This window comes from Gasterosteus aculeatus, chromosome 1 (genome assembly GCF_964276395.1).
Source record: "Gasterosteus aculeatus chromosome 1, fGasAcu3.hap1.1, whole genome shotgun sequence".
In the NCBI taxonomy this organism is placed as follows: Eukaryota; Metazoa; Chordata; class Actinopteri; order Perciformes; family Gasterosteidae; genus Gasterosteus; species Gasterosteus aculeatus.
Window position 1 is genome coordinate 18,809,580 of NC_135688.1, and position 17,539 is coordinate 18,827,118.

Genomic DNA, 17,539 nt, shown 5'->3' on the forward strand with positions numbered 1-17,539 from the left:
TTCTCACGGGTAGATTAGAACACGTCTCCTTTCCCGAGTGAAACAGGAGCGCCGTGTCCCGTGTTGATCCTCCCGTACGGAGTAACTCAATCAGCCAAAAGTAGAGACCTTTACAAGGACACCGGAAACAGAAAAAGTATTTACACCAGTGGCGATGCAAATATGTGACAGTGAATTCAATTTTTGCCTTTGTCAAAGTTGAAAGAATTAATAAAGTGTGTCACCTTGGTCTAGACCACGGTATCTTTGAGTTACTAAGGTGTATGTTGCGTATGCCTGACGCATCTGTTTTGCACCATGCAAGCTTTCAATCTTTTGTGCAAAAGTCCAAAAAAAAAGAAATTCTACTTTATTTTCGCATCCCATTTGAAAGTCATCTTGCTTAAGAAGAAGAATATATATAGTAAAAAGGCCCTGAGGTTGAGAACCAGACAAGCTGTACGGTATGTGGCTATAGGATGAAATGAAAATGAATAAAAATGCACCATTTTAATATTAAATGAACGAAAAGGATACAAATTGTATTTCAGCGATATTGATTCGATACCAATGGAGGAGGAGAAACAACCAACCTTATGGCACATTGAGCTAAAATCTGTGAGGCGGCGCCGTCTTAAATGTCTTGTTTCTCCCTGTCTGCAGCTTCACTAGCATGAGATGCTTATTGATCACATGTTTTAAATCTAAATGTGACACGCGCCATTAGTTACCAAGAAACCCTTTTGAATCTCTCAGCTCCTCATCCAGCCTCTGCTGTCTTCTTTCATATCTTGGAAAAATAAAACTATTCATCATTCGTTGTTCCCTGTGGATGCTCCCACTCACACACACACACACACACGCACACACACACACACACACACACACACACACATCTCCTGCACTGTGGTGCGCAGCAGTAGCCGGGCGGTTCATGCGATGACCCCAGAACCTCCCGTACTAAACACGGAGAGACGGCCGGCTGTGATGAGTGAACAGATCTAGTCAAAGAAAGAATTGTGGCGATAGTGGTGTTTTTTTTGCCACTCCCGGTTTCACAGTTCCTTATGAAAATAATAAAAGCATGCTACTGTTTGTTGTCTGTCTCTCTGTGTCAGCCCCGGGATAGACTGGCACTGTCTGGCGTGAATCCTGCCTTCACCCGATATGTACAGTCGAAGCCTTGGAGGTGGTCCTCAATCCTTTTCTATGAAAGTAAGACCGTTGTCTCAGGCAAAGACAAATAATTCTTGATTAATGCATTTTACAACTTTTAGGATCTCGTGATCACATATACGGTTCATCCTGAAGAGATCTCTTTGCCAGGTCCATGGATAAAAATATTTGAAGGGCCTCCTGGCGTCACTCAGGGCCACCGAGACTACTGTTGATGATCAGTAACATTTTTACCAAAACAAACAAAAAATAGTTTTGTTGCTTATTTTATTTGTTTCGAAATTTCATTTTTTTTAAATTTTGTAACAACTTCATCACACCATGCTTTTACTAAAACCAGCCAGGTGGTTTTGTTGTGTCTATTATTTTTTGGTTCCATTTACTATGCTAATCCTGTTTTTCATACTGTTTCGAGAGAGAGATGCAGTTAAAATGGACATGGGGCCGTAAAAACATTCCTCTTTTAACTAATACGCTTTGAGTTAATTGACTGTGTAGTAAAGGCAACTTTGTTAAAGCTGTGGATACTCCCTACATATGAGGGTAGCATGTGTCCCTGGGAAATAACTGAATGCACATATTTGGCTTTATTTTGCGTTTATTCATGTGTCACATTTTGCAAGACATTGGGGGGGGTGGAGTTTGGGCAATTTTCATCAAATAACCAGAAGAATTATCCCCAAAGATACAGTGTCACACTGTTCAAGGATTCATAGCCTTATCACTCTCATTCATGCAGAATAAATCAAGGAATCCTTTATAAACAACATTGTACATTCAATCCCTAAAGCGGGATCACTTATTTATAGTGACTACGGCAGTGAAGAGAGACACCACCCACAGAACAGACAATCTATTCATTGTTTTCATCTGAACTTTGATTTAGTGTCACACATACGCTGTATGCAGCTCACGTACTGCCATCATTTATACAGTGCAGCGTATTACATTTATTTTCCAGGTTGAAAGAGAGAGTATCAAAACCAAAATAATGTATTATGTAATAAACCACAGATTTGATTCTACTCTCATTTCTCCTGTAATGTCTGCATTATTACTGTATCCAGAGATATTCATGAAGCCAGAGAGCAAACTAATGGATAGATGGATAGTTCAAGGACTGCAGATGCGTGGGCATTATTCAGATAGTAAAAGGATTTACAGAGGCCCATCTTTACAAAGTGAAACTGTGATTTACCAAACACTTTTTGTATGAACAACACCTTCATTTCGACTGTGTGTTTTGCATGTGTGTGTGTGTGTGTGTGTGCAGTCCCAGACCTCTCAGTGGTCCTCTGCCAGTTGTTTGTGTGCACACTATGTTGAGCCCCAATTCAATCTAGACTGAGCTTCTATTCCTGATAGCCGCTCGCTGCTCAGAGAGCCAACCGAATGTGATCCGGCCTCCGGCTGTCTCTGATCTGCTCCATGCACACACACATGCACGTGTACAACCACATAGGAACGCTTGAATGCATGGGTCTGAGTCACACACGCACATACATACAGAGTCGGACACTAATATATATTCATACCCACTCCAAGAGTGGCATATGCGTAGAAAGATGAAGAGTGTGTCTGTGTGTGTGTGCATGTGAGAGAGAACGACAAAGTAAAAAAAGACATTGAAAGAGAAAGCTTTGGAGCTCGAAAGCGGGCTGGTCAGAGAGACAATTTCCAATTTGAAGTCCTTTGAATCATTCATGAAGATGAGAAGGCAGAAATCAACACAGAATCAATCGGACACGGCCACACACACACTCATGAATGCATGGGTAACCTTAAGACACACCCAAGGCAGACACCACTTACCCTGACACCCACACACAAAAGGGACACACACACACATACACACTCACAGAGGGCACTCAGACCAACCAACACAGACACGTTCCATTCTCTCCCACTGCAGCGCTGTTGTGGGGACACTGCGGCCGGGGGTGGGTGTCAGCAGACCGCCTGTCATGGAGGCCCAGTGTTGGCTGACGGAGAGAGACAATGGAATTTACTTCCCAAGTCAGGGAGAGGGGGAGAAAGTAGGAGGGTGTCAACAGTCATAGACAGGAGGCGATGAAGAGAAGAAGGATGCTGTGAGAGATAAAAGGGAAGCGGCAGAGAGGAGCCACCGAGCGTTCAGTGAAGTTTGTGTGTGTGTTGAATCTGTACATTTTTTACTTGTCCAGGCTGGAAGACCGTGTGAGGAACAAGAGGATGGGGCAACCCTGGGCACATGGTGGCATTATTAGGGATACCACAGCAACAATACCCCATGTTATAGAAAATGCAGTAACACAGAACATCATTGCATTGACTTCTTCCTTCAACATTGACCTTGAGCATTGTTCACAGTTTTCTTGTGCAGATCACTTTCATCTAAACCGGTTTGGGCAAATCGCATAAACAGTTGGCTTGTTCGCAACCTGCCTGATTATCTGCCTGCTCAGGGATAAAGAAATTTACATCAAAATGTATTGAGCTATATAACGTACACAACGCTTTGGTGAACCCCAAAAAAAGGAAGAACAGTCACAGAATGTGTTTATCGAGCGGACAGGACTGCGGAATGCGGGAACAGAAAAGGTGGAGGAGTGTGTACATACCTAAACAATGGCTGGTGCACATCTACAGACATTTTAAGAGCACACTGCTCCCCGGACATAGAATATCTGGCTCTAAAAAGCAGACTGAGTTTACTGCTATCTTAATCACAGCTGTTTACATACCACCACATGCTAACGCTAAGTTAGCCCTGGAGGAGTTGCGTGACGCCATCAACAGCCAGCTGAATGCACACCCAGAGGGAGCTGTGATCATACTTTACAAAAATGTAAAGCTTTTAACCACAACCAGAAACATTCTTGATCAGATGTATTATTATTTACCTTGGCCTTTCAGACCACATCTCACTGAAAATGACCCCATTGTATAAAACCCTAATGTCATTGATGGAATTAATTAGATACTTTCTTCAAAACACTGGCTATCCACTAGCCCAGACAGCATACTGGCATGATTAGCATGTTAGCATTGATGCTAGCTTGATATTCTAAAATCACTATAAGAACTTTGAGTATTTTAATACAAAATGACTCAAATACAAATTGCAATACTCAAGTGTATGTATTTCAAATACAAGTAAGAAATACTGTCCATCTCTGTGCTTGCTCATGATCGGGGGTGACTTTAGCCCAGTGGGAGAGTAGGGTCATCCTTCAATCAGGGGATCGGTGGTTTGACCCCAAGCTCGGGTCCATGCCCAACTCCTTGGGCAACTCACACAACTCCAAATAGCTCCCTTGAGCAGTGCCTGCGCCGAGTGAATGGTTGTGAATGTTAGTACTTAAGGGGGCCCATCATCGTGTGAATGACCACATGGATTGTTAAAGTCCATTTACCATTGACCACAGTTCTTGAGCCCATACCATGGGTTTGTTTGAGCATTCATCTCTGCTACTGCTCACCATAAGTGGTCTTTCTCAATATTTCATACTCTGCCAGTTGCACCGTGGATGCATTTCCATTTGTGCGTCCCCCATGGAAGATAAAAGGATTTTCCATTAACATTGTTTCATGCTGAGCCACATGGGAAAAGAGCACATCTACTTTTACACAGAACCTGGAAGATTTCATTTTCAGGAACTGCCTGACACCGGGCAGTAATACTGCCGGCTTTCATCAGTGGGTCATGGCCTCAATAACCATTGTGTTACCTCATTCGGAGATAGATAATGGCTTAACCAAAATGTATTTAAATAGAAATCTCAATTAAATGTATTTTAAAAGCATCAGAATGTACTACACCTGTGTTGTGATCACTGATTTAATGGGGAAGTGCGCTTAATGTAGAAGCGGGTGTTTGGAGGGGCTGTGTGGGTCATTCAACAAGTTCATTGTAGATATTTTTACACCTATTCACATATTAAACTGATATTATAATTGCATGATTAAGTCATTCTGTTTAAATACTCACGTTGCTTTAGAGCATGGAAGTCGAAGCATTTTGACCTGACCTGCCACCATCGTTACAGTTATATATTTGAGTTTTGCTTTTTTGGAGCTACTAAAGCTAAGTTCCCAACAGAGCAACTCCACCTTGAGACTAAACACGGTGAGGTCAGAGAGGGGTGGGGGTAGTGAGCCAAGAGGAGGAAGCAGCTAATAAGAGGCCTAATGATCCAACACGATCCTGTCTCCCTAGTATCGCCATTCGACCTCTGCAGCTCATCCAGAATGCAGCAGCTCGACTGGTCTTTAACCCTCTGAAATTATCCCACACTACTCCACTCCTCCACTCTCTTCACTGGCTACCGGTGGCTGCCCGCATCCAGTTCAAAACATTGGTGCTCACGTACCATGCTGTGAATGGATCGGGTCCAGTCTACATCCAGGACATGGTCAAACCCCACACCCCAACCCCACACTGCTTGTTCCTCCTCACTGAGAGCAAAACACTAGACTAGATCTCGACTCTTTACTGTCCTTGCTCCGAAATGGTGGAACGAGCTCTCTGATGACATCAGGACCGCAGAGAGCCTTCACATCTTCTGGCGCAAACTAAAGACAAACCTCTTCTGACTCTACCTTGACGAAAAACACTAAACAAATTTTTGTACTTTAATTGTACTTATGATGGCTTGTATCTATAGCTTGTTGTAAATCTGCTTATTTGATGAAATTTAACTTTCTTGTTCTTTTGAGTCTGTATTGAAAGTCGCTTTGGATGAAAGTGTCAGCTAAATCACATGTAATGTAATGTATTACATTGCAACTTTTATGTCGAGATAGGTCGGTTCTTGGAGAAATCAACCAGTTATCTATGTTTAGAGTTTCAAATCTGCCAGAATCTGTCAAAATGTAACCTATTTTATTCTTGAACCAGTGCTGAAAATACAATAATAACCATATCTTTACATAGTATCCACACTTTAAACCGTAATAATTTAGCTTGATGCCATGCTTGGTGAGTATTAGCGTGGTAATTCATGCCTCAGCATTCTCTTGTGTGCTTCTTTACTTATACTTATACACTGTCATAACCACAAAACACTTTCCCTGCCGCATGCCATTAGCCCATATACTAATTTTTAAAAAGGAAACTACACAATAATAGACTATTAGTGCTCCCTTGAATCCGTACCTCCCTCCAGCACATCTCCCTTACTTAGCATCAAAGTGTTCTTGAACTTTTCATAGTCCTCCCTGCTTGTTTTCCGACATCATATTTAAAAAGGGCCTTGACATTAGAGAATTTATACTATTCATATCAGTGAATGCTTGTTCAGACGGAGTAATGTTGACAGATCTGATTAAATCAGAAAACCATGAAGACTGCTACCTTTACAATGATTTCCAGCTGTGGATGCTCTGACATGATGGCTATGTCACAGAAAATGAGTGCGTTTACAGTCCTACTAATGTCATCATTCTTAACAGATGTCAAATTATGTCAGTTAATGTTTTATGTCTTTTAGCTGTCGTCACTGGCTTGTCTTGTTCAGTAAAAAAACAACCAGATTTGATTTATAATGATATATTGTAGAATATTTTAGCAAATCTTGACATTATTTCATTGATTCATCTGAAAATAATTTTATAGAAGGCAAAGGTAATTTACTTAAGAGAAATTAATCGATTAAAGAACTTGCTTGCTTGAATATCGCTCAATAATATTTTGTGTTGAAACAAAAACCTTTTTTGGCCTTTCATTATCATATCACATAATGGTTACCTGACCATCCTAAAAGGCAATTTCAATGGGACCAAATATGTTGTTATCTAGTGACTTGACGGATGGGGTTCTTAACCTTTTTGACGCTGGGGCTAGGGCTGCGGTGTACCAGTTCGAACGGTATAACATTTCCGTACGGTATGAATCTCGTACTGTTCATACCGGTGTTACGATAACAACTGACGTTGGTCTTCGGCAAGTTTTTTTTTAGGCGTCATCACAGAGCGCCTTGCGGCCGGCGCTACTTGTTTTATGTGTGTTGAGATTGAATCATGGTTATAACTTTATAACAACAATGATTAACCAACAAACACTCTTCAACGGGGTAAAACACCACAACACAGCTTTTGACACATAAACAATTTGTAACACATAATTGTATATTTATAAAAATTACCCCGCCGAACCCGTTGCTGGGTACAGCTCACAACAACAAGTAACCGTTGCTAAATGAAAACACGGAAAAAAGCAAAACAGGAAGAACAAGAGACCAGAAATGCACCAACACAACTTGTGCCCAAGAAAAGAGCGGTGTTTGTTTGGAGAGTTTTTGGTGTTGGAAAATCTGACGTAAGTTAGCTCAGAAAACGATTTATTGCAAAGTCTGTTGAGTCTCTGGTGGCAACACCAGCAGCCACAACAAGCTAACACGCTAACTAGCTAACGAGCTAACTCGCTTAAACGCTAACAAGTTGCTAGCAAGCAGAGGCCAACAGTTGTTTGGATGGCAAACAGCTGTTTGCAGCCACAACAAGCTAACACGCTAACTCGCAAACACGATAACAAGATAACTCGCCAGTTATAAGCTAATTCGCCGGCCAGTTGCGAGCAAGTTGGCCAGCGGGCGGCCCGGTCAATAAATTAATGTGTTTACTTGACAAAGGAATACCGTGATATACCGGGATATCGTCAGAATCTTTCTTAATACCCTGATATCGATTTTTGGCCATACCGTGCAGCCCTACCTGGAGCCCATTACAATATTAATTGTAATGGGCTCCAGTAATTGATTTGTTTCTACTAATTGAGCTCACTCTTGGTTTGCTTTGTATTCAATAACTAAATCCAATCGGCATAGCTTGACAAGCAAAAACCTTCAAATGAAGGACATAATAGAATGTGACATTGATATATAATATCATGTTTGACTGTTTATTTAAGGAGAATAAACCTTCTATTTTGCTTTGGAATCTGGCGGTGACATTACTTTAGCACGGCCCCACCCTAGCTGGCCGTAGGACCCCCCTCCCGGTGATGCTACAATGGCTGATTGCCAAATTTAATTTAATTTACATTTATCAGTCTTTGAAACCGAAATAACATAATGAGAACCATTGTTCTCATCATGTATCTTATCTTCATTATATGAATATCTTCATTTTGAAGGATGTTCTCTCTTTTTTTGTGAAGCCATCATTCTTGCACACCCACACACACTCACACACGCGTTGAGTTCCCTGTGTGGTTTTACTAATGCTATCTTGAGATCAAAGCAGCGGGGCTGGCTTTTAAAACTCAAGTGGTCCAATTTTATTCAGAGGCAGAGAGCCTGAGCAGGCTAATCCACACAGTCTGATGAGATTTCAGCCGCAATAATTTATGGAAGGAATAGGTAAAGAAGGCGGCGGGGTGAAAAATGAGAAGAAGAAAAGGAGAAGGAGGAGGAGAGGGAATGAGTTAGGAAAGGGTGACAAGGGAGATGGAGAGAAGAAGGGGAAGTTGGACAAGTGAAATAAATGGGGACAGAAAAGGAGCTCTCTATTTATAACGGGTTGATTTACATTATGCTCATTTTGTAATCCCTCTCAGAATCTTCCTCTTGTCTCCTGGGATCACACTCCATCTCCCCTCTGTCCTTCTCCTCGTGTTTTTGAGTAATCTTTCACATACAGAGGCATGTATATGGGACAAAACACATCCCTGTAATTTATCCTTATTCCTTCTCCTCCTCCGCCAAGACATCCATTTGTCAGCTGCCTCCTCATCTTTAAAACGCATCCGTTTTCTGTTTTTGATGTTGCTTCATTGCAAAAGGAGGCAATTTGCCAAAAAAATTGAAAAAGATTAAATGGGAGTTGATGTCGTGATGACTCAGGGGGTTCAACTATATTTTCACACCATCAGATCTGACTCATGATTTCCTCAGCTTGTCATCTCCCTCTCTGCCATTACTCTCTCTAATGGCTGTAATAAAAATGTTTGAGAGATTGTTTGAAGACATGCAGTGTAATTTATTTTTAAGCTTATGTTTGAATACAGCAATTCTGGGATATTATTTTTATTCTATTTTAAAGCTGGATTAACTTCTCCCTCTGTGCTGACCTGAACATGTTTTTTTCCCCGTTTGCTTTATTAAATGACCATTTGACCAGGTGTCAGTTACTGACTTTTATTTCATAAAGATAATATTTGTGAGTTTTTTTTATAGTCTACCGTTGGATTTGAGAGCTACAGAAATAAAGGAAGTTACAAAAAAAAATAGACCACTATTATTCGCGTTTTATTTCATTGTGCGATAGAAAACCAAGGTTAAAAAGTAAAAAGGTTTTCAAAATTTTACTTTAATGGTTTATGAAACTGCTAGATTCTGCTAGAAGGTAATAAGGCAAAGACATGTCTGATGTATTGCTCACTGAAGTTGTCGCGGAAATTATTTACATTTGTACAGTAAATCCTTTTTCTTCTTTTTCAGTTATCAGGAATATCTGAGCTGGCAACCGGATGACTCAAAGGTAAGTTAATGACTATATCATTTTATGTAAATATTTCCAAACAAACTATTTGAACTTGTCTGGCTTTGGGTCAGAACAGTTTAACTGTGAAAAATCAGAAGAATCAGAAGAAACACGTGCAGGCTTCTAATACAATCTTTGTCTGCACATACAAGGGGGGAAGTCTGCCTCAAATGGAAAATAAGATTTTGACATGTGGATGTTGGATGTTGGAGAAATGTTTTGAAAGGGAAATGTCATAAAGTGACAATTACCAAAGCAACAAAGCATAATTGTTCAATGGGCTCAAGTGAGGGAGCATTTTAGGGTCGGGCTCGCCGGGTGCAGATTAGCTGGACAATCAAGCAGGCTCGGGCGATTTAAGACACAGGTTTTTACATATGACTGCCGTCAGTCCTACGTCGGTCTGAATAATCGAACGCTTAACACATCCGATTAGAGTGGAAATTATCTGGGGGTGGAATGGCAGTAATGACGCAGCATCCTCTATCAATGGATCCACCGCAGTCTGCTATCTTTTAGATAAAGTGCAGCAATTCATCCGCACGGCTGTGGGATTGAAACAGACCACAGATAAGGAGCAGGGTGTCCTTTGCAAAACAACTCGCCGCAGGTTAAATACTGACTTTTTAAGACAAGTTGATGCAGTGAAATCCCACTTGAGGGGGAGATACTCATTGTGGCAGTTTAGCCAATTACAGCTGTGACTGAGTTTTACAAACAAAACTCACATAACATATGTTGATTTAACAGTGACATTGTGGAACTTATTCAACTGCCTTGATTGATAGCATGCGTTATTTCATTAGTTCAGGTACATTGTTTGTTTTTGCAATAGTTAGTAAGCAGCTGTGCGTGAATAAAATACCGGATATTGGGCCAATACTTACTCAATATAATAGCTGGATTGGGCCACGTCAGGCATCAGGGAACAAATTTCAACATAATTGCGATACCTATTAATTCTGAATTAAGTTGCTGATCCACTACGGCTTCAAGAGAATGAAGCATGAGGTATATCAATCAAACACTGGAATCGAGTTGGTACCAAAAATCAGGTAACTGGACTGAAAGCCTTTGATAGGTGAATGTGGTATGTTTTGCCTAAAGCTACCCTCTTTTGAAGATGGATGTCTACTTTGAAATTTACCCTCTATCCCTCACACTCTCAGAAATCAACCTGGACCGTCGCTGTTCAGAGTGTAAGACCGCTGGCCAAGCCCCGGTATCTGATTAGCAGTGAGAACGTGTTGGGGAGGCTGTTATTAACAGTCTACCCAATAATCTACTGGCACTGCAGGATGCTCGGAGTTAAAATGTATGAAACAGAGCAAGCAGCAGCTCATCAGTGTACCAACTTGGCTCGATGCCGCATCGGGATGATGTTCTTCTTCAGTCACATCTACATTGTAAGTCAGGCATGTCGGACACATCTGTGTCAGCTAAATATGGCGCTGCTGTTGTAATTGTGATTAATGTGATTATTATTAATGAGCTACTGTCCCTTCTGTTTTTAGAAGAGCATGAAGGACTTAATTTGACAAGTACATCTCGCACGCAAATGGAGTTTGCATCTTACTTTACCGACATCAACCGCAGTTGTTTTGGCTTGACTCTTAGTTCACATTAAAAGACAATGGAAGAGCTTGTACCATGATTGTAATGATGGATGTTCAGTACCCTGAATTTATGCACCTAAATCACTGCAGTAAAATGATTGCTTTGTATTTCTGACTAGCTTCACTACAGCATGACAAATGCTCAGTTTAGTAGTGGAAAAGGTCGGGTTGTTGCAACGAAGGCACACTATACTCTGTATATAGTTGTACTGAGCTCTGTGGCGTTAAGGGTTTTACAACAATCCAATGCCGAGCCGTGATCCTATGATGGAAGGCAGCTGGGTAGACCAGGCAGGTGTTGAGGAAGAAGTGTAATGAGGGGAATACCCACAAGCACACAGGCGGTACGGCCAGGTTGTGATATCCATTATGCCCTCATTTTGCCTAACTAATGAACAGCATATTTTCTCCTTATAGTCAAATGATTTTGTGCCAGTATATTGACATCAGCAAAAGTGAATATCTCAACATCCCCTATAGTTTCTGTTTCAAAAAGCCTTGCAGCCTCTTTCTGTAGACTGTCAATTATTTTATTTAAAGGATATTGGCGCCCTTCTGAAAAGGTCATCATCTTGCATAGGTCCTTCAACCCTTTTGCTTTCTAAAATATCTATAAATGGCATTCTTTAAGGCCATTATGATTGTTTGGGTATATATGAAAATGAAACAGCAGTAGTGAGGGGATGTTTCCTGCGTGAGAAGCACAGCCACTGGCTGCTCAGGCCCGTTGGTCCACACGACCACATGACTACAGTGGCTCATCAGTCACCGGGCAGTCAAACCTGTTCATGATTCAGCAGCCAGCGAGTTCAAACTCTGCTGCTTGATGAGTGTCAAAACACAACCCCTCTGCTTCTAAATAAAACAGCTGAAGGAAGAAATAGAGCATCTCTTTTCTGCCACCACTAAGGTCCTTAAGCTCACCTCCCCCACTCTCTGTGCCGCTAACCCAACTTCAAACACTGTTTATATGAGCAACGGTAAGTAAAGCATCCTCGTCACACGTCGCCTTTCTTTCTTTCCAACCCTGGACTTGACCGTATGTACCCCGTAAGCGCCCACACCGTTCATTTATATGCATGTGCGGGATGTGGTGGGCAGGCGTAGGTGTCCATGTATATGTGCTTAAAGAATGGTCGATATATACTCACAAATGTGCTTACTATGTGTTTGAGTGTTTTGACGACTATCACTTTCTGCCATGTTATGAGCAGAGTAGCTTCAGCTCAGACAGATGCCAAAGGGTGTGTATTAAAGACACCGCTTGTGAAAGAAAAGGAGCTAAATAGGGTGCTTGAGAAATTGATGAGAACTGAGCCTCATATGAGACAGTGTGGAGGAGACTAAATCGCTCCACTCTCAAATCCGTCCATTTCATCCTGCATTGACAGCAATGCGAAAGATTCATTTCAAAGAATGGCGGGAGCTCTCTCAGGCTCGCTCAACCTGCAATTCATCAAGTTAATTTTTGTAAACAAGGTTGTTACAATGGAGATTTTTTTTTTTGTAGTTTATCCTTGTATGTAAAATGCTCCCAGACTACACAGTTCACAGGTAACAATCCTTCTGGTCAACATACAAGCAATGATTGAGAAGCAAGCCTGAAACATGAACATATACATTCATCCAACGGCAGCTGGAGTCCTTGAACATTTGTGCTTATAGATGCGGTCGTGAGGGGAGGGAAACAATTTATTCACAGTTAAGTTGCTTAGTGGGACCAGAGGGAAATACTTAAAGAGGAAACAGATGGATGATATGCTGCTCCATTGCAGCGATACGTAAGTACCAAATTGGGCTCTGCTCTTGCCTACGAGTAGTTGATTTATTCATTTAGCACTGTATTACAGTTTGTTTACAAAGGCCTTCATAGAAAGTGAAGAAACTAATCAAACCTCCTGAAATAAAAAACAAAAAAAAGGTTTTCTGAAGTACCACATTTACTCTACAGCCACTTAATGGTTTCCTCTTTTTGAAATTTACACTGACTCATATTATACTAGTTATATTATACTAAAACGTTGGTAAAGCGACTCTTCCAAGTGGACATACAGAAATAGCATTAGATAGCAGACCTGTTCACCTGCAAAGTAAACTGCCAGCTCGAGCATATGGTAGAATACTATAAAGCAGCTCTTTGTTGGGTTGAACTATTCACTTTGGATTTGGCTATGTTAAAGTTCAAATGTAGCTCAGTTGGAATGTAATAGTGGTGAAGGAAATACTTTGCACCTTTAGCCAGTTTTGACATTATGATAAGATTTACTTGATTGTGCACTGTGGGGAATATAAAACATGTGCAATCTCCTTTAAAACAACCAATAAACAAAATATTATACAGTTCCACACCCAAGGTGAGGAAACAGGAGTGCAGACACTTGTGTTTCTGTTTGCTGCACTTGAGTTACCGTTAGGTCATAGCATTCCTAGGAAGGGTCTAACTAACTGTTGACTTTACCTCGATCAAAGCAGCACCAACCGGTTTGCTTTGATCTCATCATCAAACAGGAAAATTCCCTCAAATTTGGTCGCCAGTGGAAGTTAAGGTTATTGGGTTTGATAAACCCTGATATATTTTCACACTGTAACAAACTAAACTATGTTTCGGTTAAGTTATTTCCTCTTTGTCTCTTGTTCCAAATATATAAATACATTATTTATTGTCAAAGAGATTCCTGTTGTCTTTTTTTGTAGATGATAACAGAAAAGTCTCTCCTGAGACATTTTTCCCTGAATGTGCAGCACATAAATAGCTCAGTTCTCAAGATGAATTGCCTCTTTTCTCGTAACTTTAAAGGGAAACTTCAAGCCTTCAATATTCTCCCTTCATACGATGTTTGGTTGAGTTCCAGTAAGACAGTCCCAGCACTGTTCCCTTGAATGGATTCCAGTGGATTTATTTTAAGTCCATAAAGTTTGTTGTGCTGCCGTTTGAAGTTTGTTTTAAACTCATCCCGGTGTGAGTTGGCAGATGCTGTGTGTTCTTCTTGGGGTAAAGGGACTTTTCCACTTTTTCATTTTTAAAGAGCCAAACCTGTCAATAAAGTATGGTTTCCAATCTAGAACAATAAGACAGCTATAAAACACCCTGATTATGGTTTTTTTCACTTATCAGCATATCATATTGACTTTTCTTCAGGCCATTTGGGCCGCTTATTCTTATAAATAAGCGCCCCAAATGGTGGTTTTACTGAACCATGGAATATAATGTGAAACCAATAACAAGCTAACAAATGCTAAAAAAGCCTCATACAGGCTGCTGACCAACTGCTGGGTAACGGGAATGCTTTTTTGTCTCCTTCCATCGTTCAGCAGGAGACAGTTTGGCCTCAGCTTATTGTGGCGATTGGAGAAGTAGATTGATTGTATCTGGATTACAATTTAATTGAAGTTGTACCAAATCGTCAGGTACCAGCAACGCCACCTTGGGAATTTCACCCAAGGATTAAGCCTTGCCCACACCGTAACAAGACTTCTGAAGACCGAGTAGCATGAGACAAAAAACACACTTTATTCTAAAACACAAATGACATTGAATATAAAATACTAACAAACAAGCCATATATATCAATTAAACAAAGTGTAGGGCTGCGGCTTACCAATGTGATACCGTAGGACCATAAAGCCAACAGATCCGAAGGTACGAGTTGAGCCTCGAGATGGTGGACGTCCGACCGACCGGAAGTGGGAGTTCACTTTGCCGTCAGAGTGGGGGTAAGGGAATCGCCACCGTATTTATGGGAGACCCGGCCCCCGTGATTGGCTGGCGAGGTAATTGAAGGTTTTCAGAAATAGAAGCTCCCTTGTGCTACATCATCAGTTAAAGAAAGAAACTGACCTGAGACAATCTGCACCTCTTGGTCAGTCCACGCTCTGTGCGTGTCGTCTCTCAAGTCATTCTGCAGGTCTCTACCACCATGTTGCAGGAGACATTCTTCCATCCCTTCAGAACCAAACTGAAAGGTTCTGCACAAACTGTTCACAAGAAAAAAGTTATGTAACGTCATAAATATGCATATCTGAGGCTGTGTTTGGACCAACAACAGTGCTGTTGAAAAAGCCCAGAGGAGCATGTTAATACAGGTACATGTGAGATGACTAAATATAAAACACGGTTAGGTGAGATGATGAAGACCCATATCCAAAGGGACATCCAGTACAGGCAGCCAATCCTGTGGATTGAATGCTAAAGAGGGCAAGGATCATTAACTTGATCACGTTTTATAGACAAAGATGCAGTTTGAACTATAGTTTGGCGAAAAAGAAATTCCCACACTGACAATTCTGCTTTAAGAAAAGCAGCAATATACCGAATGGTGGTTGAAAACAAAAGGTCATTGCGATGATTGTTTAAGTTCGGCTGCTGTTTGTGGATGAAAGCCTTTAGCAGGAGCATTAGGAGTATTGGCATTTATTTTTGGCATAGAACAGCAGACGTCATCACATGGAAGCAAGGATGAACTACATTTTTGGAGGTCAGATGTGACCCACAAAATACGTATTGGACTAAAGAATATATATGCAAAAAATGTCTTAGTAGTGTATAAATTATGAACTAATGGCATTTTCATTAGAAAAAGATACAGATCAGGTGAAAAACTAATTTGGAAGCTATTCTAAACCTTCCCTAAAACATTATAAAAATCAATTTACGGTCTCATCGCTAGTTTGACTTGAATACAGCATTATTTTCACTTCATTTACATTGACCATAAATGTCTATGACCTAAACCAGTCGAACACTGACTGTCTACTCAGGGTCCCTTGGGTTCATATAAAGTCATAAATCGTTGAGTCACATTTCAGTGGAATGCATTTGCGATGTGTGTTCTGTGTGGTTGTAATGTTTCAGTGACACCGCACATAGAGTGACGAAATAATTACTGCTCAAAGTGGAAACGGATTCAGCGGAGGCGACGGAAGTGACGTGCGCTAGAAGTGACTCACATGCACATACACAAGACGAAAATGCTGATAGCCTTTTCTTTCATTCCATTGAGCTTATGACAACGTTGCTTTTATCTTCTGTGTCTCTGAAAGGCCCTGATGCTCATGATTATTGTCTTTTTCAATCCAAACCACAATCTCAGCTCGCCGCCTCACTGAGCTTCGGCGTGATTAGCCATTGTTGTAGCGTGTGTGTGCTGGTGTTGGTCTCCATTCTGTTAACAGTGCTATACATCAGTGCAGGACACTCCTGATTATCAGACCATAGAAAAAACACAAGACTGCTCATTTGGTTAAACACAAAAAAACTTTTCTACAAATAATCATTGTTGTCTCTCATGAGCAACAATATGCATCTATATATAAGCATAAATAATATCTCTTTCAGACCAGGAATCAGTAACATTTATTGCCAAAATATGTTAGACATGCAAGGAATTTGACATGGCGGTAGGTAAATAACATCAGACAATAAGACAATGAGACAATGGACAACAAGACAGATCAAATAAAGTGCAGAGATAGACATTGTCTGACATACCACGGATGTTTCCATCATCTCCAATTACATTCATGAAATACGATTTTGTTTTATTTCTTTTCCTGTAAGTGTTCTGGGTTGCTCTGTTATGAGATTGCTTTTATTTGGTCTGGTGTGTCTCCACAAGTTGTGACTATGAAGCGGCTTTTGGCATCAGATCGGCCTTTGGTCCGGACGCTATGCCCGCTGGTTCTTGCCTCACCCTCTCATTGGAAACTGCCTTTGGTGCACCAGGCCTTGTTGAAGGGGTCCCATTGAGCTTCTGGAGCGCTCTTCTCTGATGGTGTTGATATTCAAGACACTTTTTCTGAAATAAACAACCTTTTAATACTAGGGGTTACAGTATCGTAACCTTTTTTATTACTAATATTAACAGAGGCAGCAACAAAAACTGTCGCCTGCAGGACTTTCCCGCTGCCTCAGACAGACGTTAAACCAAAGCTTGTGATTTGATTAAATAGGCTCACTCTAGTACAGTTATTTATATGATTAATAAAAAAGCTACATTTAAATGTCAGTAGGACTAGGATATAGTCCTAAGATTTAGTCCTACTGCCATTAAAATTTGACTTTTTTTTTTTTGTGATTATAGTAATTGTAACCATCCATCTATGTGATTAGAAGTGATGTTTTTTGGGCACCCATTATCGATTTCATCTCCCCCTGTGCCCACCCGTTGCTTTCAGTTTTCACAGAAACACAAATATAAATTGAAGCTGCTGAAGTTGCTGTGCATCCTCGCGCTGCGGCGCCGCTTGTTAGCGGGGCATCAGGTATGCAGTGGATCCCCTGCCTCAGCCCTTATTGCATTCCTCTG

General features: G+C 40.9%; 1 protein-coding gene across 2 annotated transcripts in view; it reads left to right on the forward strand.

The window, feature by feature from the left end:
• LOC120833097 (leucine-rich repeat and fibronectin type III domain-containing protein 1-like protein) overlaps positions 1 to 17,539 on the forward strand; it is a 278,724-nt gene that overhangs the window by 42,400 nt on the left and 218,785 nt on the right. For both annotated transcript variants that reach the window (XM_040200055.2, XM_040200217.2), the window contains one exon: positions 9,576 to 9,615. The gene's annotated coding sequence lies outside the window, so the exon portion shown is untranslated. The remainder of the gene's footprint in view (positions 1 to 9,575; positions 9,616 to 17,539) is intronic.